This window comes from Sinocyclocheilus anshuiensis, unplaced genomic scaffold (assembly GCF_001515605.1).
Source record: "Sinocyclocheilus anshuiensis isolate Anshui unplaced genomic scaffold, SAMN03320099.WGS_v1.1 scaffold958, whole genome shotgun sequence".
In the NCBI taxonomy this organism is placed as follows: Eukaryota; Metazoa; Chordata; class Actinopteri; order Cypriniformes; family Cyprinidae; genus Sinocyclocheilus; species Sinocyclocheilus anshuiensis.
The window spans coordinates 868,751-895,815 of NW_015539929.1; the positions used below are offsets into that span (position 1 = coordinate 868,751).

Genomic DNA, 27,065 nt, shown 5'->3' on the forward strand with positions numbered 1-27,065 from the left:
TTGCAACTTTAGGGATCTTATCTATTCACGAACAGCTTGTAACACTCCAAAGAGAAAGGAAAACTTGAAATCGCATTATATGACCCCTTTAAACCAATGCAACACTAATGTCAAGTTTTAGGAATAGTTTAGCACAATTAATTAAGATGCCTCGAAAATGTTCTTCTTCTACTACTTTTATTTTTTTTAGGCAGATATTACTGATATTTTGTAATTATGCTATAAAAAGTCTAAGACTTAACAAATCTGAACAAGACAACAAACAGCCAAAACCGAACTAAGCCTTTCGCAACAAAGCAATAATCCACAAGAGGCTGTGCGTTACTGTGATTTTACCTTGGTTAATACAGAGTGCTTTCGCAAACAAAATGAAACTGCAACAACAGCATCAGTAGCAACATGATAAAAGAAACCAATGTTCAATCATTTGTCACATTTATTTAAAGCATTGCTGATTGTGAAATACATTTATTTTATGTGAAAACAAATTACAGCTCCAGTTAGTGAGGAGAATGACAGTAACTGAAGCACACAGACTGTGACCAGTAGTGTAAAAAGTGCACCAACGCAACAGAAAACTGAACAAAATAGCACATTTTTTAAGAAATACTTACACATTTCAGTGAAAACACTCATGTTAAACCTGATATGACACGTCCAAACATGCCACATTTGATTTGAGAGCTACAACAGAGTACAACATTTTCAGTGAATAAAGTGCATGAGTCATACTGATTACTCTTATGATACTTTCATTGTGCTTGTTCTGTCCTTTCTTCAGCTTGACAGCCCATAACATGGAAGAGATAGTCTTCAAAATTTCACCTTTGCGGATGTGATAATATTGAGGACTTCTCATAGATGCAGCAGCTTTCATATAAGAACAATATTTACTATAACCCAACCCCGAACCAACCGCTCACACAAACCTGCTGACATGATTCGATTTAAAGCAAAACTAGGGTTTGGCTGATTTGTGCGCCTTTAACTTTTTTTTCAGTTTAGCTTCATAGTATAAAGTTAATTACAAACTCGAATTACAATTCATCAGTTTTTAAAGTTAATTCAAATTCAAATTTACTAATTTAAATTTAATTAAAAAGGCATTCTCAACTCAATTCTGAAGAGCACAGCCCAGTTGCCGCAATATTTTTCACACATTTTGAAAAAGAAAAGAAAAATCTTAGTACTATTAACTGCGATGTATTTTGAATAAATCTGTCAATAAATGAGTGAAATAATCTGAAAAATATAAACATCAATAAATGGAGTTGATCTGAGAAGTAAACCAGTGGATTGTGTTTCATCTAGACCACAAACGATAAATCCCATCACACTTAAACCAAACATCATATTATACTCTATGGAAAGATGCATGGATGCTCTGCAGACAAACAGCCAACAAATCCAGCTACATAAGCACACACACACACACACACGCACGCACAAAGATCCGCTTCTGTGGTCACAGTGTTTGCGCACCGGTGCCACAATGCCATTTACACTGGTTAATTTCTTTCCCCATGGGTCCACTTCATTTTTAATGCAAACTGTCAACATTTGCTCAGTGGCGGTCTGGAGTGAATGTGTTTTTGTCCCAGATTCTCGCTTAACTATATGCACTGCTGTGACTTCTTAAAGTCTTATTTAAACAGCATTCACAACTTACACCCTATAAGCCTGATGGATTTCCAAAGTATTCAGAAGTGAAACAAATAAATGCTGAATGAGAATAATGTATGGCTGGATTTAATTTGCAATATCATACAATTAATAACTGGCTGATGTATTTGTTTATTACCATGTATGTTTTTAATTATTGCAGTAAAGTTCCAGGTTACATATACAGCCAAAACAAACATGCATAATAAAACGCATTGACAGTTACACACTTAGTATGGCTGCGTATAGACCGACCATATCTTCTTCTCTTTTTCTTTACTGTTTTTTCTTCTAGCCTGTGAGCTTCTCTAACGTCCACTGGAGCAGACAGAAAAGAAGATTAAGAGACTGTAAACTGCAAATATCGTCATCTCTTATAATAAACTGCTTGTGATGCTCCTCATTTTTAAATCACTTTGGATAAAAGCTTCAGCCTAAATGACTAAATGTAATGCATTCGGCTGATGTGTGCACATTTGCTCTTTAAAGTATCTGATTTTTAATGTTACTTTTAAATAAATGAATAAATAAAACATGCATAGAATAAAAATGCAAATACTGAAAATAAATTGATTGTTCAAAGTTATTTTGTAAATAAAAATAGATTTTTTTGTCAAACTATACTCCAATAAAGTACTTTTTCAGTTTTTCCACTTCAAAATTTCATTTTTATTCCAATGTTGCTTGCCGATTTCTTTGTAATTAGCAATTTCCCAGTGAAAACTCTTTCTACACCATTTTTTTAGTGCACTGTATAACAGCAGAATTTCTGTAAGTTCCTACACAAAAGCAACACAAAGAACAATTTAGTGCCCGTCTCTGTTGTCCATCTGCTGATGACGACAATGCAGATGTTTGGTCTGAACTAAAACGTGACATTCCTTCAGCTACAACAGAGTACAACATTTTCAGTGAATAAAGTGCATGAGTCATACTGATTACTCTTATGATACTTTCATTGTGCTTGTTCTGTCCTTTCTTCAGCTTGACAGCCCCGGTTTCCATAACATGGAAGAGATAGTCTTCAAAATTTCACCTTTGCGGATGTGATAATATTGAGGACTTCTCATAGATGCAGCAGCTTTCATATAAGAACAATATTTACTATAACCCAACCCCGAACCAACCGCTCACACAAACCTGCTGACATGATTCGATTTAAAGCAAAACTAGGGTTTGGCTGATTTGTGCGCCTTTAACTTTTTTTTCAGTTTAGCTTCATAGTATAAAGTTAATTACAAACTCGAATTACAATTCATCAGTTTTTAAAGTTAATTCAAATTCAAATTTACTAATTTAAATTTAATTAAAAAGGCATTCTCAACTCAATTCTGAAGAGCACAGCCCAGTTGCCGCAATATTTTTCACACATTTTGAAAAAGAAAAGAAAAATCTTAGTACTATTAACTGCGATGTATTTTGAATAAATCTGTCAATAAATGAGTGAAATAATCTGAAAAATATAAACATCAATAAATGGAGTTGATCTGAGAAGTAAACCAGTGGATTGTGTTTCATCTAGACCACAAACGATAAATCCCATCACACTTAAACCAAACATCATATTATACTCTATGGAAAGATGCATGGATGCTCTGCAGACAAACAGCCAACAAATCCAGCTACATAAGCACACACACACACACACACGCACGCACAAAGATCCGCTTCTGTGGTCACAGTGTTTGCGCACCGGTGCCACAATGCCATTTACACTGGTTAATTTCTTTCCCCATGGGTCCACTTCATTTTTAATGCAAACTGTCAACATTTGCTCAGTGGCGGTCTGGAGTGAATGTGTTTTTGTCCCAGATTCTCGCTTAACTATATGCACTGCTGTGACTTCTTAAAGTCTTATTTAAACAGCATTCACAACTTACACCCTATAAGCCTGATGGATTTCCAAAGTATTCAGAAGTGAAACAAATAAATGCTGAATGAGAATAATGTATGGCTGGATTTAATTTGCAATATCATACAATTAATAACTGGCTGATGTATTTGTTTATTACCATGTATGTTTTTAATTATTGCAGTAAAGTTCCAGGTTACATATACAGCCAAAACAAACATGCATAATAAAACGCATTGACAGTTACACACTTAGTATGGCTGCGTATAGACCGACCATATCTTCTTCTCTTTTTCTTTACTGTTTTTTCTTCTAGCCTGTGAGCTTCTCTAACGTCCACTGGAGCAGACAGAAAAGAAGATTAAGAGACTGTAAACTGCAAATATCGTCATCTCTTATAATAAACTGCTTGTGATGCTCCTCATTTTTAAATCACTTTGGATAAAAGCTTCAGCCTAAATGACTAAATGTAATGCATTCGGCTGATGTGTGCACATTTGCTCTTTAAAGTATCTGATTTTTAATGTTACTTTTAAATAAATGAATAAATAAAACATGCATAGAATAAAAATGCAAATACTGAAAATAAATTGATTGTTCAAAGTTATTTTGTAAATAAAAATAGATTTTTTTGTCAAACTATACTCCAATAAAGTACTTTTTCAGTTTTTCCACTTCAAAATTTCATTTTTATTCCAATGTTGCTTGCCGATTTCTTTGTAATTAGCAATTTCCCAGTGAAAACTCTTTCTACACCATTTTTTTAGTGCACTGTATAACAGCAGAATTTCTGTAAGTTCCTACACAAAAGCAACACAAAGAACAATTTAGTGCCCGTCTCTGTTGTCCATCTGCTGATGACGACAATGCAGATGTTTGGTCTGAACTAAAACGTGACATTCCTTCCCACAGTGCCTCATTTCCAGCATCAGGATTGGCTGTACGACATGGCGGTTGTATCTGCGGCTGCATCTCTGTGGATTTGGAGATGAGTCCTAACCCGTGTGTGAAATCTTCACCTGTGAGGCGAATCGGTACGCTTGAGCAGAGCCGTGATAAGAGGCAGAAATATGAGAGTTCAGAGATGAGAGAGAGTGTGGAACGACAGGGATTTGCAGCTTATCGCTGCAGCCGCATGATGAAAATGCAAACAGACTCATTAAGTTGGGATGAAATGACACCGGGCGAGTTCATCCGGACCACAAACTCTAAGCATGAGTAGAGTAGGTAGCATTAAACATATATATGAAGCTTACACTTTTTATTAGAAATAATATCAGATGCTAAAATAAGAATATATCAAGCTCATGTAGTATCAAAATTCTCTTGCATTTTCAGCATCTATCACCTTATAGGTAACATATGTGACCCTGGAGCACAAAAGCAGTCTTAAGTCGCTGGGGAATATTTGTAGCAATAACCAAAAATACATTGTATCAAAATGATTGATTTTTCTTTTATGCCAAAAATCATTAGGATATTAAGTAAAGATCATGTTCCATGAAGATATTTTGTAAATTTCCTACCGTAAATATATCAAAACTTAATTTTTGATTAGTAATATGCATTGCTAAGAACTTCATTTGGACAACTTTAAAGGCCATTTTCTCAATTTTATTTTTTCTTTTGCACCCTCAGATTCCAGATTTTCAAATAGTTGTATCTCGGCCAAGTATTGTCCTATCCTAACAAACCATACATCAATGGAAAGCTTATATATTCAGCTTTCAGATGATGTATAAATCTCAATTTCGAAAAATTGACCCTTGTGACTGGTTTTGTGGTCCAGGGTCACATAAATGGTAATTTCACTCTTGATTGAGGGCAATATATTACATTTCCATACGTGTTTTTTACAGCCATGAGATGCCATATTCTTCCTACGTCATTTATTGTAACTTATAGCGACTGATGCCCGGACATGCTTGTAAATGCTGTGTGTACGTGTCCAGTGTGACCTCTGACCTTTGGTTCACAGCGGTGCTGAGTGATCTTCGGGTGAGACAGCAAGCGCAGGTTATTTGTGTCTGTGTTGAGTGACTCAGCTGCCATTGCTCATGTGCTTCAGAGATGTAGATGGCAGCTCAAATGCCTTTTGTCTCAGAGTACACTTGTGCGTGTCACCAAAAAGAGACAGCGAAGCCTGCTGAGTCGACTTCAGCCGCGACTCCCAATCACAATAAACACCCACACACACACACACACACACACACACACACAAGCAGTTGTGTGTTTACTGGCATCGCAGCGCTGAAGCTGTAAACTGTGTCGGCTGCAGGTTGCGCTCTCATTGTCAGCGTGTCAGTGCAGTGGGCCTGATGGCTGCTATTTTTAAAGTGGGTTTATGTAAATGCATAATTATACAGGATTATCATGGCAATTTTAATCTTCTGCTGCTCTGAAAAAAACAAAAAAGAAATTAACAATTCAAAGTGAATGATCTGTGCTGACAGATAAGAATAAAATAGCTGGAAACAGAGTTTCTCATTTTAGCTGCCTGTAGAGCAACGGCAAAAACAGACAGACTATGAAGCAGCTCGAACTCAACGTGACACTTTGATGAGTTTAAACTCGAACTGAGCGGAAAAAAACAACTGCTCACAAATCACTGCATATGGAAACTGAATGTGCATTCAGTGCTATTGATAATTAGGTTACATTTTATTTTACGACGTCCTTGTTACAGTGCAATTGTATATTTAACTACTGAGCAATATTAATTAACTAATTAACAACATATACTTACTATAGGGTTATTGCATGATTCTGCATAATTTACTATTATTACTATAGTAAGTACATGCAACAAGGACACTGTAAAATAAAGTGTTATTGATAATTATTATATAATTATATTCCCTAGTTTCTAATATTGTTAGTATCACATCAATATGCATGGAAATAAGCAGGTCATGCATTCTAAAAAGGCATAAGATGGTTATTTCAATAAGGTCTTCTGTCAACTGTAAATTATAAAGTGAACCTTAAGGAAGTTCTGCCGTAAATACAGCTTTTAGTGTTTTTAAATCTTCTCTTAAAAGTCACTTTTTAGAGAAGCATTTATGTGATTTTTTTTGTAATTGTTTTTATTTCATATGAAATTCTTCTTAAATTGTTTGGTTTTCTTTTTTTATTTATATTTATTTTTGTAAAGTGCTTTAAGATGCAACTCTTAAAGGCACTCAAAAAAAAGTGTTTATCATTGTCGTTATTATTATTATTATTGATTTTGTTTGTGTGTAAAACACTCAATAAATGTGACCCTGGACCACAAAACCAGTCATAAGAGTCAATTTTTCAAAATTGAGATTTATACATCATCTGAAAGCTGAATAAATAAGCTTTCCATTGATGTATGGCTTGTTAGAATAGGACAATATTTGGCTGAAATTTACAAAATATCTTCATGGAACTTGATCTTTACTTATTATCCTAATGATTTTTGACATAAAAGAAAAATCAATAATTTTGATAATTTTTGGCTATTGCTACAAATATACCCCAGCGACTTAAGACTGGTTTTGTGCTCCAGGGTCACACATATGTGATGTATTTTAATTGCATATAAGATTTACAACCATTTGGAATAACACACAAACTAATAAACCTACTGTAAATATGATGCATATTTGTCAGTCATACCTAAATATATATCTTATGTTTCTTGTAACTGATTAAATGTAATTGTTTGCACAATTAACCGATTTATGCAATTTACGCAAAGGATTTATTTAAAAAAAAAAAAAAAAACATTTGGACAATATGACTCTTGTTTCTTGTAACTGATTAAATGTAATTGCTTGCACAATTAACCGATTTATGCAATTTACGCAAAGGATTTATTTAAAAAAAAAAAAAAACATTTGGACAATATGACTATATAAATGAAATCAAATGCTTAATCAGACGCAAATGCAGATTAGCCATGATTGTTTGAGTGTACTGTTAGGATAAAATATTTACTAACTTTTAGATACAAGGCCTCAGATCTGTATAAAGTGTTATCATTGAGATACTATAGTTTTGTTAATATTTTGAATTAGATTTGATTTGTATATTTTATGTTTTCATGTTAATTTTAGATACAGTTTTAGTAATTTTGTTTTGTTTTTGTCATTTTTACTATTATTTTATTTAATTTTTGTAATATGTCTATATAGTTTTTATTCATTTTTATTTCAGTTTTAGTTTGAGTTATTTTACTATGTCAAGTTTTTTACCTTGCAACTAGCTGAAATAAAATAAGTTAAAAAAAAAATTATATTTTTTATTTTATTTCAGTTATCATTTATTTTATTGCAATACAAAAGTGTACGAAAGTATGAAAATGTTTTATGGTTTTATTTTTAGTAAAAAAAACTCTGGTATACCTCTAAATGTTTGCTCCATTGAGGTGAGGAGATTTTTAGTCGTTCACGTCATGTTGGAACACCTTAAATAAATAATTCATCCAAAAAAAGCAAAACAAAAAAAACTCATCATCATGTCATCATTTACTCACCCTCATGTCGTTCCAAACCTGTATGACGTTCTTTCTTCTAGAGCCAAAATCGAGACGTTCAGAAAAAAAACGGCTCCAAAATCAGGCTCTTTTCCATCTCATTTTTAGCTCCAGAAGAAAGTCACATAAGGTGAAGCAGATAATGACGATTTTAGTTTCTCAGTAAACTATTGCTTTAAAATCACTTGTTTATTCCAGCGGGATGTTCTCTGTAGTACTAATGGGAATTGTTTTTGCCAGTAAACACCTACTGCTCGTCCTGATGTTTGTGCACTCACAGACTGGCAGTAATAATGGCACATCGGCAGTCTTTCCTCATGGACCCTGTGGCAACAGCAGTTGAGGAATTCAAATGTAGGCATTAATTCTCCACGACTTGTTGTGTTTGCACTATGTGTGTGTAAATTTGTGTGTTTGTGCAATTTGCACTTGATGTTGCTGCTATTTTGCACCTGAATCCTCCCTCTGGGATCAATACACACTGGCGCTGTCTTGTCTGTCTGTCTGCGACCAACCGCAGTATTCCTTATAATCAAATGCATTTGGATAACACGCGTGACAAAAACAGACTTCTGTTTAGAAGCACATGATGGACTCAGACATTGTGTAAAACTGATATTGACAAATGGTCTCTCTATATTGATCAGTTTTAGCCAATATGTGCTCAGCAGAAATGTGAGAAGAAATCTCACAAGATCAGGCGATCCAATGGGAGTTAGGCTTTATATAGGAAAAACAAGCCAACAGGGTGCAGGTGCCCAATCTGGAACTGTTCAGCTTGCTTAAAATGTAAGACACTGTCAAAAACAACAACAACAACAACAAAAAACATAAAAGTAGGGCAATATGTACGGTTTTCTTTTTTTTTTTTTTTCTTAAAGGTGTTTTACGTATAATTTGAAATTTGCACTTATATTTTAGCATTAACAGAAATGTCCGTAAAATTACTGGATAATGTCAGGGCAGATTTTTTTTCTACACAAATCAATCAATCAATAAAAAAATAAAGTCATGTATATATATATATATATAAATAACTTACTGTCTGTGTGTGAGTTTAACTGTTACTCTAAACCCACTTCTCCCTCATTGTTTGTTTAATGATCAGCTCTGGAAAGCCATGTTCAATACATCTGGAATGTCCTCTAATTCCCACTAAAAGGGATTATTTTGCCTATAAAAAGCGGCAAATTATTGCACTACATCATGTGTGTATGTGTGTATATGTATATATGTGTATATGTATATATATATATATATATGTATATATATATATATATATAATCTTAGAGTTGCAATAATGTAATTTTGCTTCTTCAAGTAATTTGTCCTGTTTTAAGGATGTTTGATTGAAGTACTGAATTTATTAAATTAAACAAATCTACACAAATTACACACAGTGCAAACAATATGTTATACAGATTTAATGCCTTTTTTTTTTTGTATAGTGTGTGTGTGTGTGTTGTGTTTGTATTGTGCTAAATTGTATTTTAGGATTTTGTAACATTGAATCCACTCCAAATGTCCCCATTGGGGACAATGAAGTATATTTCAATTTACAAACAAGCTTTCAGACAGCAAAAATCTGCAAATCAAATCTGTTTAGTCATTTGTAGTAGTCTGAGCAACAACTAAAGCATTAAAAAGCAAATTCAATGCAAATCAAATTAATTTTTGGAAGTTGGACTTCAAAAGTGGGACAACAATAGTTTTTAAAGCTGTCTAAATTCACGTTCACCAATGTCATTCAGAATGTACTGAATGGAGAACGAATGAAAGAGTGAATGTTTTCATGAATGAATGATCCTTTGAAAATGGTTTCAGAAGCAGAGTATTGTAAATTGACTGATTGCGCAACAATACAAGCACAAGCAGCATTTCATTGGGAGAGGGTGAAGGGGTCTGGAGAGAGAAGTGGAGAGAACAGATGGAGTTTTGTTGCATTCTTGGGGCTTTTGGACCAGAACCGTTTGTGTGACCCACAAGGCAACAGCCATTAGGAAGAAGCGCTGACCCGTGACGGACTACTGAACACAGAGAGAAATAGAAGAACTGAGATACAAAGAGAGAGCATTTGAGATTCAGCGAGAGAGTGAAAGATAAAAAAGAGAGAGAGACACGCAGAGATCAGGATTAATGGACTGTTCTGAGAGGTCAAAGATGGCTCTGCACCTGGAAACAAAAGAGAGAACCGCTCAGACGGCCAACACACTCCACAAACAACTGAACAACCACAAACCAGCCAAACCCCTCATGTACAATGTCACAGATCAGTATTAGTATTATTGTAAATAAAGTAAACAATATTTAACAAAATTAAACCTTAATAAATGAAAAGTATTAATAATAATAGTTTTGAGCTTTAATTGCCAATTGTGCACAAACACACAAGGAATTTGTTGTGGCTGTCAGGAGCTCTGGGTACATACATACATATATATATAACACGCGAGATAGAATAACTGACCATTTAAATAAGTAAAAATTAAGAAAAGTAAATAAAAAAAAACAAAGTAATTTACATTAGATACAAGATTTTAAAACTGTCATAACATATGCATGAATAATTTGTTATTAATACATTTGTTATATTATTAAATTATTATAATGTAACGAATCAGTCCACTGAAGGCGAGCGTAGTGAAGAACCCAAGTGCAGTTTATTTACAGTGTGATCCAAACATCCAAACAATAATCCGAGACTTGACATGAACAGACTTGACTTGACGAGGCATGAACAGACTTGATGTGACATGAACAGACTAGACTCACCGACAGCGGGTTACAACATCAAATACATGACAAGGGCACAATGGGAACATGATGGCTAGTTATAGCAGACAAGGAGGGTCACATGACATGAACAAACTAATGGGAAACAAGACACATGACTAAAGACAATCAATCAGAACATGACACAATGAACAAAGGAACCAATAGCATGAAGACATGAGGGCAAGGGAAGCATGAAACAATTACAAAATAAAAGACATGAAAACATGAACATGAAAAATACAAACAAAACCCAACTGTGGCTTGGCAGGCGTGACGTGAGCAGAACCTGGAGTAGCAGGCGTGACGTGAGCAGGCTGTGGCTTGGCAGACATGATGTGAGCAGACCTTGGCTTAGCAGACATGACGAAGACATGAGGGCAAGGGAAGCATGAAACAATTACAAAATAAAAGACATGAAAACATGAACATGAAACAAAACCCCACATTACATAACTACAGAACAGAAAATAAAATAAAACTAGTTACTAGTAAAATAGTTGTTATTAATTAATTTCTTTATTACTGTTATTAGTATTCATTTTCTGTTACAATACAAGTTGTGAAGTGAATAAAAATGTTTTAGGTCAAAACTGAAAACTACAGAGAATACAATCAAATTAAATGTAGGAGTTGTTGCTATTATTAATTAATTTATGTATGAATAATACAGAATAAAATAAAGGAATATATTACAACAACAACCATATAAATTTTATTGTTGTTGCAAACAAAGTAAATAATAACATAAAACAAAATACAAATAAGAATTAAAAGTAATAATACAAATTATATTATATACTATATGTATTATTATTATTATTATTATTATATTAAAATTAAGCAAATAATATTATATAAAATTGAATTATGTAATATATAAATACACAAATAATAGTAATAATAATAATAATAATAAATTATTATTATTATTATTACAGCATAATGAAATAAAAATATATTATAAAATAAAATGATTAAACTAAGTAATACTACCAGCATAACGGTGCCCATTTGGAAGGGCAAGGGCGATGTGATGGAGTGCTCAAACTACCGGCCAATCCGTCTTCTATGCCATGCCATGAAAGTATTCGAACGGGTCATCGACGTCAGACTTCGGAAGATTGTCAGCATCTTGCCGAACCAATGCAGCTACTCATGGAGAAACATCCAGAGAAAAACAAACCTATCCACATGGCGTTCCTCGACCTGGAGAAGGCTTTCGATCTTGTCCCGCACGAGCCGGAACGACACCGCCATTCGCCATTAACGTCGGAGTGCATCAAGGATCGGCCTTATCTCCCCTTTTGTTCATCCTCTGCATGGACACTGTCACCGCGGACCTTCAGTTGCCTCACCCGTGGTCGCTCTTGTTCGCCGATGACATCTTCCTGGCCAATGAACAACGTGCGGAACTCGAAGAAGAAGCCCAGCAGTGGCACAGTCGGCTCGGCGAATACGGCTTGCACTTGAGCACCGAGAAGACGGAGTACATGGAATGCAGCCTGCAAACCGCTGGAATGTCTACGTCAGCGGAGCGGACCTACAGAAAGTGCAACAATTCAAGTACCTCCGCTCTGTCATCTGCAGCGACGGTGAGTCTCTTCCCACCGCCCGTGCCCGTGTCAACGCCGCCTGGATGAAGTGGCGCCAGGTAACTGTTGTCATGTGTGACCACCGGATGCCTTTGCGCCTCAAGTCGAAAATCTACAAGACCGTAGTCCGCCCAGTCGCCCTGTATGGATCCGAAATCTGGCCGGCGACAGCAAAGCACGAGCAAGCTCTCCACGTCATGTAAATGTAAATGCTTCGTTGGAGCCTTCAGATAACGCGCCATGAACGAAGATGTACGACGACAGCTGGGTGTTGCGCCAATCACGGCCAAGATGATGGAGGGACGGCTCCGATGGTACAGACACATTATGCGCAGCGGCAAAAATTCGGTAGCGTGGACCGCCTTGCGTCTCGAGACTGAAGGCCGGAGGCCACATGGACGACCAAAGAAGAGATGGATGAACCGGATTACCGAAGACATGTGTTATGTGAACGTCATCCCAGAAGACGCCTTGGATCGAGCCAAATGGAGACGAGTGTGCCGAAAAGTGGACCCTGCCATTGCGTGGGATTAACACTAGGACAAAGAAGAAGTAGTAATACTACTACAACAACAACAACTACTACTACTACTACTAATAATAATACAACAAATAAAACAAATGTTACTTAAGGCTTCTTGCACCAAAGCCTGTAATTAAAACAATAATTTTCCAGCTCTCATGCAGCCAGACTTTTGATTAAGACTGTGATGTGCAAAATATTCTGGTCATCAGACAGGAATAGGCCATCTGACAACATCTATAATGCAATCTTGTAAACATGTCTTGGTTTTCAGGACTGATTACAAATCCCTGTGTGGGTTTATCGGCATAAAGCCAGCCAATCAGATCTGAGTTTGCCAGATCAGGAAAGACACAGAGCATCCATCATCAAACTTTTATCATGCCTGTCTCTCTGCTTGCTATCGGACATGCCAAGACAACACGGCACAATGGAAGTAGCAGTGACCCTAAAACATCTAGTTCTCTCAGAGCCCTGTAAGTGTTGTAAACGAGTTTGTGTTAATGGCAGAGGCGAGCGGTAATGACTCTCAGATAATACAGCGCTGCTCCCATCACTCCCCGTGACACCAGTGTGATTTAACAGACCAGTGATGCAGCTTGATGAAACATCCTCTCCCTCGCTTCGCCCGCACTCCCCGACAATACCTTAAATTGCTGAGGAATAATAAAGAGTAATTATGGAGTGTGCGAATATGAGGATGCGTTAAAGATGTTAATTAAGAAAGCACTCTATGCTAACATATTCCTGTTAGATGACATTTCATGGAAGCACAACTCACAATACACGTAAGATTGGTGAAAAATTTCTCGGTCAGAACGGATGACTAAACATCATAAAATAAAATACATTTATATCATTACATTATCATATATGCATTTGTTATTAATAAATTTATATTATTAATCAATTATCATCAAAATCGAAAACTACAGAACATAAAAATAAATAAAATAAAACAAAATAAAATAAAAAACAGTAGTTGTTATTAATTTCTTAAATAATTTATTGCAGTTATGAATAATTTCCTGTTACATGACATTTCATTGTTGTTGTTATTAAAAAATATTAGCAAAATTGAAGACTACAGAGCACAAAATAAAAATAAAATTTAATTAAATAAAATTTGATTAAATTCCCTTTACAGGAGGAAAAATTAAATTATCAAAAAAATGAAAAAAAGATTTTGCTTTGTTTAATAAGCGTTTCATCTCATCTACACTTATTACAAGTCAAACACCTTTTTCTACTGGAGGGATTTTCACAGGTCATAAATAAAGTGATAATAACATGAAGTATTGCATTCGATTTTGTTCCAGTGTAATTATTAAACCGCATATATTATCTTGTTTCTATAAAAGACACATGGCACAAAAGAGACTCAACTTTATTTCACTTGAGTTGAATGAGTTGAATGAATCCCAGACCGACTTTAAGCACTTCAAAAGAAACTGAACTGCACCAAAAGCTCTTGAGATATGAAAGAGAAACCTGTGAGCAATAAAATTAAATATTCTCTCAATGAAAACACTAGATCTTCTGGAGCTGCTGCTCATCATGATGGGGGCAGTATCTGAGATGTGACATCCATACAGACTGAATCTAATAACAGTTGGTGAAGCTCACCTGACGCCTGCAGCTTTTATCTCTCAGTTCATTTCATATTCAACTGATGAGAAACTACAAACTCAATATTTATCAGACTGCATAGCCGCGGCCACAGGTTGTGTGAATGTCAGTGATTTGTTGTGCTGCTGCTGTAATAAGCTCAGCTACAGTGTCATATTGGCCTGGATCTTAATTTGATTAGTGAAACCACACAGATGAAACATGAGGCGGCTCGACTCCAGTCATCTTATTTATTAATTCATACATCTTGTTAGGCTTCTGTCAACGCTGCTTCACCCTGAATATACATCATGTCATCTGCATTTTAACAACTTTATTTGAATCAGAAAGTTGTTCACTCCCATATCCCATATGCATAGGCGTGTGTAAACTTCCCCTGGCCACAGGGACTTGGGGCAAAAATGCCACTAAATTGGACAAAAATGCCCCTGCACAAACAAATTAAATCTATTACGTCTGTTGCTAACAAAGTGAATATGAATAGACAGTGTCGATTGCGGCATTAAATTAAGATCTGCTCATGTTGCACCGTATTTCATTTTAGGCGTTTTTACAGTGTTGCGCATTTTAACTAGGGCTGCACGATAAATCGCATGCGATATTTAACGAGCATCTTATCAGTAAAGCCGGTTCTGTAATCAGCGGTAAATCTCCATCACGTGCGTGCTTCTGTGTAGTTAATGCTGCTCAATGTGAAAGCACGCACGTGATGGAGATTTACCGCTGATTACAGAACCGGCTTTCTGACAAGATGCGCATTAAATATCGCATGCGATTTATCGTGCAGCCCTAATAACCAATCACACACGTATCTGTTGAGCTTAGGAATGCAATGGCCAATCAGAGGCGTTCAGATGAGTCATCATTGAAACAGATCAGTTTTGTTGAGTGCGCGCGCGTTCGCTGACCGAATTCCGGACTCCTGCGAATTCTCTCATCCTAAACAACAAAGCGCAGATGTACGTACAATGTAAGCAAGAGATTCATTTCACAGTGTATACAGCTTCAGTGATTATAACGATAGTTTTGTTTTTTTGAGAGTACTTAAACTCGCGATAGATCAATGTTAGTGATAATGTCACTTGCTATATATAATTTATTCACTGTTGAATAACAGTGGAAAGGAAACGTTATACAATTATCAATTTCTAACGTTTTTATTAAATTGTAATCACGTTAAATACAAATTTAGTCCCATTAAACTTTTTTTTAGCCTACATGACACCGATGTCTCGTTCTTAAAAAGACGGGTTTATAATGTTTAATACATTTGGCTGCTTTTAGCCTTACCCTGGAGTTGGTTCACCCTCTGCCTATGCCCATATGGCAAAAAATATATTATTTTCTGGCCAAAATATATTTAAAATATAGGCTAAATTCTAAAGCTCAATAAAACATATTTTTTAAATTTAAAATATATTTAGTTTCAACTTTCATATACCAGAATGTATTTCAGTGCAACAAAACACATTTCTAATCTTACAGTTCTTTTTAGAAATTTTAAGTGCTTTAAATGTGACATGTGAATGTATTTTCTTGGGTTGAAATATACATATTTTTATAAACATGCATATTATATACATATTATATATGTATATATACATACACATATATAGATATTATATACTGAAAATATACTGAAGAATATATAAACAAAATGTGAATAGGACCGCAATCTTTTTAATTAATTAATGACAGATTAAGTGGCTGTTTTTTGTCCCTTTTGAGCTTACCTGACACAATTATCAACAATAATCTCAAAATGGCCAAATCACACAGTTAATCAGCCTAGACTATCATTAGATTAGGTTAATTACAATTTACATGGAGTGCAATTCGTCCTATCTACTATACATTCTGTCAATGGTATATAGTATACATTAAGTGTCTCTTTAAATACAACACTTGTGTTTGCAATTTATTCTAATTAAATGTTTTTCATATCTAGGACCCATTCAAATCCTCAAACTGTTTACAGACCACCTGTGTTTTTAACCAGAGGACAAAAATGTAATAGAGAGGTACTATAGAGAGCTTAGCGCAATTTATCTAAGACAGAAATAGACCACAGACTGCATAAACTAGACATGACGGATTACTGTACGTCCTGCTCACATGCACACAAAATGAGCAAACACAAATCATGCAGAAAAATACCTGCACACCTAAAAGGGATGCCATTTTTGTAATAATCCTTGGTTTTCCTCAATGTCCTCAACAACACTTAAAATACAAAAGCTTTGTACACCATTAAAAAAAGAGTAAGATTTTTTTTTTATTATTTTTAAAATAACCAAGGCTGAATTTATTTGATCAAAAATACAAACAGTAATATTGTGAAATATTATTACAACTTAAATATTTATTTTGTTGTTTGAATTTAATTTAAAATATAATTTATTCCTGTGATCAAAGCAGAATTTTCAGCATCATTACTGCAGTCTTTAGTGCCACATGATCCTTCAGAAATCATTCTAATATGCTGATTTGCTGCACTGAAATAGATAGCTTCATGTTTTTGTGGAAACCGTGATATATTTAATTTTTCACAATTTTTTTTTACTATTATAATTGTCTTGTTTTCAATTAATTTAAAGGTGACATCATGAAAATCTGACTTTTCCAGGTTTTAAGTGCTATAATCAGGTCCCCAGCGCATCTACCAACCAAGGAAACATGAAAAAGATTAACCCAGTAACTTTGTTTTGGGAATCCTTTTTCTGCAAGCGTCTGAGAAAATGAGCGCGTCTGATTTCGCTCCCTTGGTGACGTGGCAAAGGGATCTCATTATAATATTACCGCCCCTTAATCTGTAAGTTTCCACCTATGGTGTCGTCATTTTGATTTTGCAAGCGACAACGGTGTACCAGTTCTAACGCCATGGTGAAAGTTTGCGCAAAACATGCTAACTGTTCTGTCTTTGGCTGCACAGATGAGCACAGAACACTGTTTAGAGTCCCAGCCTCAGAAGAGACAAGACAGCAGTGGATTTATTGATTTATTTAATGTATATTGCTGCTGCCACACAGATCTAAAACAAACATGCGATTTATTTCCCAGCTGTTTACCTTCACAGACATAACCGACTGTTTTTGTAACTCGTGTGTTTTTAACGTAAACTTGTGTGTGAATGATAACTTAGTTTAGTACTCACATGCTGTGACAGCCGCTTTCTGTGCGTGTGCTTCGGATGTGTGCGCTCAGAAAACGTATAGCAGAAGTTTAAACTCGTATGGTTTAAAACGCATGATTTCAGCGCGATAAACATGATAATCAGAACCAAAACAGATGTTTTTTAGCAGGTACGAGCTGTAATGGCGCAGCTCTATTCTGGAAAAGGGGGCGGGGAGTAGCAGCTCATTTTCATTTAAAGACACAGGCCCGAAAAACAGCGTGTTTCTGCTTTCACTCAAAATAGGCATTTTCAAAATGATATAATAAATGATCTGTGTAGTATTTTGAGCTGAAACTTCACAGACACATTCTGGGGACACCAGAGACTTATATTACATATTGTAAAAAGGGGCATAATATGTCTCATTTAATGCATCTTTGCTGAATAAAAACAACTTCATAAAATAAAATAAAATAATTACTGACCCGAAACCTCTCATTGACAGTATCTCTAATGTAAAAACCAGCCAAGTCAACAGTTTTGCTGCGTATGACAATTGCTCATTTAGTTTTTTTATGATTTACAGTGGCTTTCAGTAATATTTAGGTTCAGAATTGTTCGTCCCCGCTATTTTTAACACACTCATGGCTATTTTAGACAGCCCAGTTTGAGAATGGGCCATTGAAATGACCCATCTGAGCCAAGCATCAGTCACACTCACTATGAGAAGCTCTTGACTCACACTCGTATCCATGAACAGGACGCCCAGGATTCTCATGGGTCCCAGATAAGGTAAGAAGATCTGAACCAACCCAATCCCCTCAGAACAAATGCTCTCTATTACTGCACCAGCATTTGATTTGGACCGTTCACTGTGGAGCAGATGAATTAATTAAACGCTGTAAAAAATAATTAGGAGACATCCATAATTCACCCGTGGGAATGTAAACTCATGAATCTTTCATGACTGCGCTCCAAGATACCACTGAAAATCTGTTTTGAGGAGAAGAAAAAAAAGAGAAAACGTGGGCCATCTCTAAAAGCTCGGCGCAGAGATGTTATTTAAAGCAGAGACGTAGAAGATTGCTTTCTGAATCCTGAGAAAAATAAGTGCAGCAGCAGAGGTCTCCATCTGCGGATCTCTTATAAGACTAATCCGCATATCAGATATCTGCAGCAGTGCAAATGTTAGAGGAGGCGGACTAGATTTATGTGCGGTGTCAAAAACGCCATTATACTGAGAGAAACTCAAACAAGAGGTTCATATGTCATTTGTAAGTACACTGAATACTAGTGCTTTCACAACCCAAGCAAAAGAGCATTAAAGGGGTCATTTTATACACCACCGCAGCAGTTTCTGCCTGAAGTCCACTTATAATGTTCGCCAGCGTTTCTGGCTCTAAAAATTGAGCTTTTTCTTGAGCATTTTAGTTTGGAATTCAACAGGCAGCTACTGTACCTTTAAGACTTCTGTATGTGTGACTTGGGTTATGACTGAATAATCAATCATAGTGTAGTTCATGCTTGCATTCATCAGTTACAGGTTGTTGAGCAACGAATAGGTGCTGATATGCTGAAAGGTCTGAACTTGAAACAGTGTTGCTTGAATCGCAGCAGTGGACCTTCTGCATAGACCGCACATTTCATTTGCACAAAATAATAAAAAATAAAATAAAATACAGTGAAAGGCGAGGTCTGAACTTGAAACAGTGTTGCTTGAATCACAGCAGTGGACCTTCTTCTGCATAGACCGCACATTTCATTTGCACAAAATAATAAAAAATAAAATAAAATACAGTGAAAGGCAGTCAATTCAATAAGCTACTGTCATGTCAGTTTCCTTGTTTATCCATTAATTAATTTATGAAAGACACATTTTCAAATTGTTGAATAAGTGTTAAACAAAGAATAATAATAATAATTATTATTATCAAAACATCTTTGATCTCAGGAATGTACTATTGTCACAATCTGCGATGGCGAGGAACGATGGAGACGAGGAATAAACGAAACAGTCTTTAATCCAAGAAACACAGGGTACATCCAACACTTGGAATGGCAGGAAACACATGAAAATAGCAAGTAGAACCGACAGACACAGACTGCACAGACTAGGACTTAAATACAGGGAATGATTGGGGAAACACAGGTGTATGGGATGACTAATCACTAATCAAAACAAAGCGAGGACAGGAACATGACCAAATAAGGGAACAGAAACAGGGGCATAACATGACACATGACACAGATGATCCTGACAACTATATTATTATTATTATTATTATTATTATTTAATAATAATAATAATAATAATAAATAGATAAATAAAATAATAAAGTTCTAACCAATCCGTTGGTAATAGCATCTAATACAACTACTTTCAGATCATGAATAAATGTTGGGGATTTATTGTAAAAATAAATTATTTTAGAAATTCTAAAAGTAAATGGACACAATAATAACACTTTTATTAGCAGCTAACTACATTACATTATGAACTAACAATGAAAAATACTTCTAAAGCATATAATGTCAGAATTTACTAATGCATTATTAAAATCAAAAGTTTTTTTGTTAATATTGTTTAATGGACCTGATCTAACATTGTCTAACACCTGAAATACAATTGTATTTTTATTAACTAACATTAACAAAGACTAATAAATGATTAATAATTAAAACATAATTGGTCATTGCTCATTGTTAATTAATCTTCGTTAATGCATTAACTAACGCCAACGATTGGGACCTTATTGTAAAGTTTTGTCAACACAATAAAGCATAAAGATATTATAATCTATCCATTAATACTAGAAAATGTTTTATTTTTCTTTAAATTCATTCAAGGGAACAGGAAATTATTGCTAATTGAAGAATCACCCACATATATTTTACTGGAATAGTGTAATATGCACTCTCTGTGCTTGAATTCATTCCCATAAGCCCGAAGATGAAATGATTTGTTTCTTCTCAGCAGCGCAAAGCATAAATCAACATGAAGCGGCCGTGTGAAGAATTCAAATAGGAATATGATAACCTACATCATTAAGCTCAAAGTTACAGTAAAACCCAATACACAACTTCAGTGATAAAAGTGTCACTGTTTTTGTTGTTTTGGTGTTTTAAGAAGCGAGAGACCTTTACGCGAGTCCAATTAGCATCATTGGCTTCAAACACAGCTCACTTTCAACACTGAACCCTGGTCAATAAATAAAGCCACATATCTTAAAAACAGGAAATGCATGTTGTGGTGGTAGAACCATTTAGATCTCTCTTGGATCAATATCCCTTTAAAAACAAATGGACAACTCAGATGGCTCAAATGGCCTTTTTTCCAATTATACAGCCTGGGTGGATTTTTATCCCTCACTTACGTATCCGTTTGGCCGTAACTTTTGACTAGTAACAAAATGCTGAATCTATTTTTCCATTACAAACAACAACTTTCAGTTCAGTTCAGATGAATGAAACATTTGATACCAATTACAAAATCGCCCACATTTTACTATGGAAACACCGAAGGAGCTTGGATGGCATAAAATCATGCCTTTGTCAAGCTTTGGCGAATGAATAGCGCTGGCCTCCATCGCTAACAATCTAAGCTGATTATCATTCACGCTACGTGGCCAACCGCTTCAGGATTTCACAATTTCAGCAAGATTTACAGGAATTGTGTGTAAAAATGCGTTTCACTGGAAATCCCGAGCTTAAAGATTGGAGATATTGAAGATGCAGGCAGTTCTTCCCATATAGCATTGAAATACAGTATACGGTGAGTCTGTTCAATCACAGATAAGCCTCCGCATCCAAACAAGGTCTGATCCAATGAGAGCGTGTGAGAGAGAGCGAGTAACTCTAAACAAGCTCTTATGTTGAACAGATGTGGAGTTCCTCCCCCTGTATCTTTAATCCAAGAAACACAGGGTACATCCAACACTTGGAATGGCAGGAAACACATGAAAATAGCAAGTAGAACCGACAGACACAGACTGCACAGACTAGGACTTAAATACAGGGAATGATTGGGGAAACACAGGTGTATGGGATGACTAATCAAACTAATTAACAAAGCGAGGACAGGAACATGACCAAATAAGGGAACAGAAACAGGGGCATAACATGACACAGACAGTCCATGATCCTGACAACTATATTATTATTATTATTATTATTATTATTTAATAATAATAATAATAATAATAATAAAATAAATGCCAAACGAATCAAAACAAAAAATTAAAGAAAAATGCAAAACAATGAATAAAATAAATGCATTAAATAAGTATTATTATCATTATTAATAATAACAATAATAATAATAATTATTAATATAATAATAATTATTATTAACAATAGTAATAAATATTAATACAGTAATGTTGTAAATTAATCAATTTATTATTATTAGTAGTAGTAGTATTAAAGTGTATATGAAGTGCTATCTTATTATTTATTATTAATGATCATAATAATAATATTGCACCTTTTCCAAGCTCAAAGACACTTTACAATCTAATTAATGCAAAACAAATAAAAATATAAAAACAACATAAAACACACACAAGTAAAATAAAACGTAAAAAATCAAATAAAAAGGCATCTATCCTGACTAAGACTGATAAGTGTTATGTTTGTAAACAAGAAAACTCATGACAGTACATTATGCATGAACAGATGAGGAAATTTGCATTTTTTTTTAGAAGAAGGTTTGCTAATGAAGTAAATCTGACAGCCTGTGTGAGGTGGTAACTGAAGATTTAAAGTCTTTTCAATTTTATTCTGGAAAAAAACTCAGCACTTCAACTCATCACTTTGCTATCAGCTTTTAGTGTGTCAGGCTGTCAGTTTCCACCATGTATCTCAGTGCTAATGAGCGAGAGTGTTAAACACTCTTCAGGCCAAGTCACAGAGCAGTACTGATGCAACCCAGCGCCAACCTGACGCTCAAACAGTCATGGACCTCTGCCACGACCGACTTCAGCAACTCTCTCACCGACTGTGCAACGGCACAGCACCATTATCCAACAGATCTTCTCTTTAATGTTTCTCTGCACCAAATGGTGGAGCTTCTCACCGGATGCCAGGCGATGAATGAGTCTTTCAATGCACATGTAAAACTGCAGAGCTGGAGGCGTCCTGCTGTCTTGAATTTATGTGACGCCAACTGAATCTTCCAAAGTGTTTCTTCTTCCTCCTCCTCGGAGAGCAGTTTGAGTATTGCAGCACATTTGTGTGACACTCTTAAAAAGGAGGAAAGAGGCTGTTTGTGAAATCCATTTTCCCAGAGTATCCCGCAAACATTTGAGAACTGAGCTAATGCATGTACTAGACCAGAGTACAGTGACATTTCACTTCAACACAACACTGCTGTGACCTCCATCGTCTGTCCTTGTGTACTGACCACTTAAAAAGTCATCAGTTCAGTCTCTACATAAGTCTAATTTAATAGTTTTTCAACTCTATTTATTGTTTTATTAAAACGAATAGAAAATATTGCCGATTATTATTAATCTGACAGCCTTTTTTGGCGGGCATTGAGGTTTGCTGTGAGAAAGTGACCGTAAAGACATTTATAATGTTACAGTTTTCAATTTCAAATAAATGCTGTTCTTTTGAACTTTCTATTCATCAAAGAATCTTGAAAAATTAAATGTATCATGGTTTCCACAAAAAATATGAAGCAGCACAACTGTTTTCAACATTGACAATAATCAGAAATGTTTCTTGAGCAGCAAATCAGCATATTAGATTTACTAAATGTTATGTATTTTTTAAATAAATGCAGCCTTTGTGAGCAGAAGAGACCCCCAACTTTTGAACAGCAAAGTCCAAAAACATCATTTTCCTCACTGTCAACACCTTGACTTCTTACTTAATCATTCAACTTATGGTTTGTTTAAGTTCTGATGGGAAGTTCATATTTACAAGAAACCATCATTACAATATAAAGTGTGTTCTGGTTGGAGTAAAACAGACCCACTTTCCTAGCCCTAATATAACATAATGAAGAGCAAAGGATGCACATCATGTGTGTAACTAATGTTTAATCTGTGTGCTTTATCACTCTTATGCTGGAAATGTAATTTAGCCACACCAGTCTGTCTCTTCATAAACCAGCTAAATGAGTATTTTTTATTCTTCCAACAGTGAACACAATCTGAACAAACAAAGCGGTTCCATAAACATTCACTGAACTGAAGGTATCCTGGAATTTTCCAGCAAATCAAAACCAAGAGACCTGATTTTAAACTATTTATGAAATAGCGTAATGACATTGTTTTGAACATGGATTTATTACAGTGTGTACTGGCTCAATAATTAATTTCTCACAAAATTAAACAAAAAAATCTTTCTTGGAATATCAAAGACAAATTTATCCTAGGTAATAAAACTTCAACTCTGGGAAATGCTGCTCTAGCTACAGTAGCAGATACACGTAAAACTACAAAACTGGACAAGCCGTTTATAATTTGAAAGTGCAAGGCTTCCAGATGCTGCGTCCCAATTCACATACTGTCCATCGGGGGCAGTCACACTGCAATTTTCATTTCATTGACTTCCATTCATTCGAATTAATATCGAACCTGAATATTTATTATTTATTGTTGTTCACATTATATTTCAACTGCAACAACATTGTGAATGTTTATAACGATTTGTTTGGTCATTAACTTCTAAATGCATAATTATGCAGCACATAAGGAGAGTTATCAGCATCAAAGACCCACGACTGACCGATCAACGGGCCTCTTCATTTCTCTCTAAAATGGCAGGAAATTAAATGAAATGTAATGAGGATGATGTTAATGGTGACAAGATGATTGACAGGGCAGTATAAATGATGACAGAATGGAATTATGGCAAAGTAAGTTGTCCCAAAGCCAGTTCTGACAAATGCCTTCAATAAAAAGTAGCTAAAGCCTGCTTCAAAAGTTTCTAAATGTCGCTACATGACATCATGCACTGATTGGCAGTTATGACGTTATCACAACGTATCAGCCCTGTACATTTGTTTCCTTTTTATACAGCCTATTCTGATTTTAACACGGCCAAATTTCCAATAAACAGTTCTCATTTACATATTTTGTGTTTCAGTTTCTGTTGTCAGACAATGCAACCCAAGACTATATGCAGTCAATTCCAATCTGCTGCTCTGCTAAAATCCGTATTTATAAACAAAATCTTGTCTGACAAAATCATATAAGTTAAAGTAAATGGCTGTGCTGTGATTTCAGCTATATTTACATGTAAATTGATAATAAGAAAAGAGGGAAAACTTCACAAATGACAGAATGTCTGCCTTATTTTTTGTTTGCTTGTTAATCACCAAAAAAATTAAAACAACAACAACAAAAAAAAAACATTTGCAAAAATAGCTAGCAAAATATTAATAAAAGTTGCTAAATTTGCTGACAAAATCATAAAATTGGCAACAATGCCCAAAGCTTGCCTACTTTTCTGCTAGACACTTAAAAGTACTTGTACTTTTTCTTCACAAAAAGATAAACACTTTCAGGGCGTAGTTTAAGTAGGTAAATTATTGTATTAACATTATCATAAACACACTAGTTTGTAGTGCAAATAGTTGTAGCGTTTATTGCACTTAGTTATTCTTCTAGTTATTTACCTAGCCACTAGTAACTGATTACATGTAATCTGGATAATGTAATTAGATTACAAAATTAAGTACTTGTAATTAGATTATATTTCTTTGAAAGATACTCAGAGTACAGTAAATTTTTTATTGATTACATATTATTCACACAATTGCAATTTGTTAATTTTCCCTAATTCTTCTTTTTCATCTTTTAAATTTTACGTTTTAAACCCCTTATACACATTCAGAAAGTTTTCCAGTTTTGTGGACATTCATAAAAAGGCCAGTCACTAATCAGGTAGCTATAATTACACAGAAAATTAAGAGACACCCTGCAGTTCCTTCACAAACCCCAGTTTGACGAGCCTTGACGTAATGTAATGTTTAATGCACTTCATGTTGTTAATAACAATGAATGGAATATATTTTCTTTCTCTTTGCATTTTTATAGGAATATGGTACAAGATTATATTTAAATCAATGTGATAAACAAGTTAGGGCAAAAGTAATCTACATTAAAAGTAATCAGAAAGTATTCCGATTATAAAATTTGTAATGTAATGGATTACGTTACTATCTACAATTTTTGTCATGTAACTTGGAATCAGTAATGGATTACAATTTGTAATCTACCCAAGTCTCGCACATTCACAGTAAACAGTTTACTTCCGCATGGCAAAATAAGAACTTTAAAGTGAGTGACTGACAGCTTCCAGTCTTAAAGACTGAGCATATTCCCTAAACTGAACACAAATAAGGGACACGTGTACTTTGTTCTGCGGGGGCCAATGTGTAAACGCCAAATACGTCCACAATTCTGCCTTATTCAGAGGGAGGTGTCGTACAACAAGCGTGGGGATCAGGAGAGGCTGAAAGATGAAATGATTTGACTCCATTTCAGCACACAATGCAGCGGTTTGATTCCACTAGCGTTTGATGTGCGGCCCCGGCGGAGGATCCTCTATTGCTGCGCATTTCTTTGTTGTCAGTGTTTCTTTCTCTCCACACACAGATGTCTCAAACTAAAGTGTTAAAACAAAGGACGGTATTTCAGTTTAACACGAGCAACAAAAGGAAACTTCCATCTGGTGGTGTTCCATTCTGAAGCCATTCACGGCAGCATTACAGGCACTTGGCTTTATATTTATTGAACCATGTCTTTATTTGGCCGAGGATGCCGTGAGGTGTAATTAAATTTGGTCAGCTCGTCCAGAACAATAACTATTTGTTTGTGCCGTTCAGTTTTCAAAATGTGGAACACAAAGAGAAGCAAGAACATTTAATTGAACGGTGATTGGCTGGGTTGCCGGTTATTGTGTGGACGGCAGTAGAGCTGTCGGATGTAGACGGTGAAATAATGGGCCGCGCTGTAAAGGAACAGAGCTTTAATAAGAGGTTCCCATGTCGACACACATATCAACAAGGGAATTCATCCGCACGACTCACAGCACTCCTTCATTCGAGAGAATATTCTACCAGCTGTTGCTTGAGCTTTCAAACGGTTCAGATACTAACAGGTATCATCCCAGAGAGTCTAATTCTGCAATTATATAATTTCTCTACATGTTGAATATGCGGTCAATAAGGCTAATTTAACTAAAACAATCCTTTTTAGCCATCCGACAATTGTTAAAACTGATATAAGTGGATTAGTGGACGGACGGACGGACAGACGGACAGATAGATAGATAGATAGATAGATAGACGGACAGATGGATGGATAGAAACTGACAGAGACAGAGATATACAGACAGACAGACAGACAGAGAGATATACAGACAGACAGAGAGACAGACAGACAGACAGACAGACAGACAGA

At 35.3% G+C, this 27,065-nt stretch overlaps 1 pseudogene; it reads left to right on the forward strand.

The window, feature by feature from the left end:
- The first annotated feature begins 12,094 nt into the window (after window positions 1-12,094).
- LOC107686781 (uncharacterized) lies at window positions 12,095-12,916 on the forward strand (annotated as a pseudogene).
- Window positions 12,917-27,065: the final 14,149 nt, after the last annotated feature.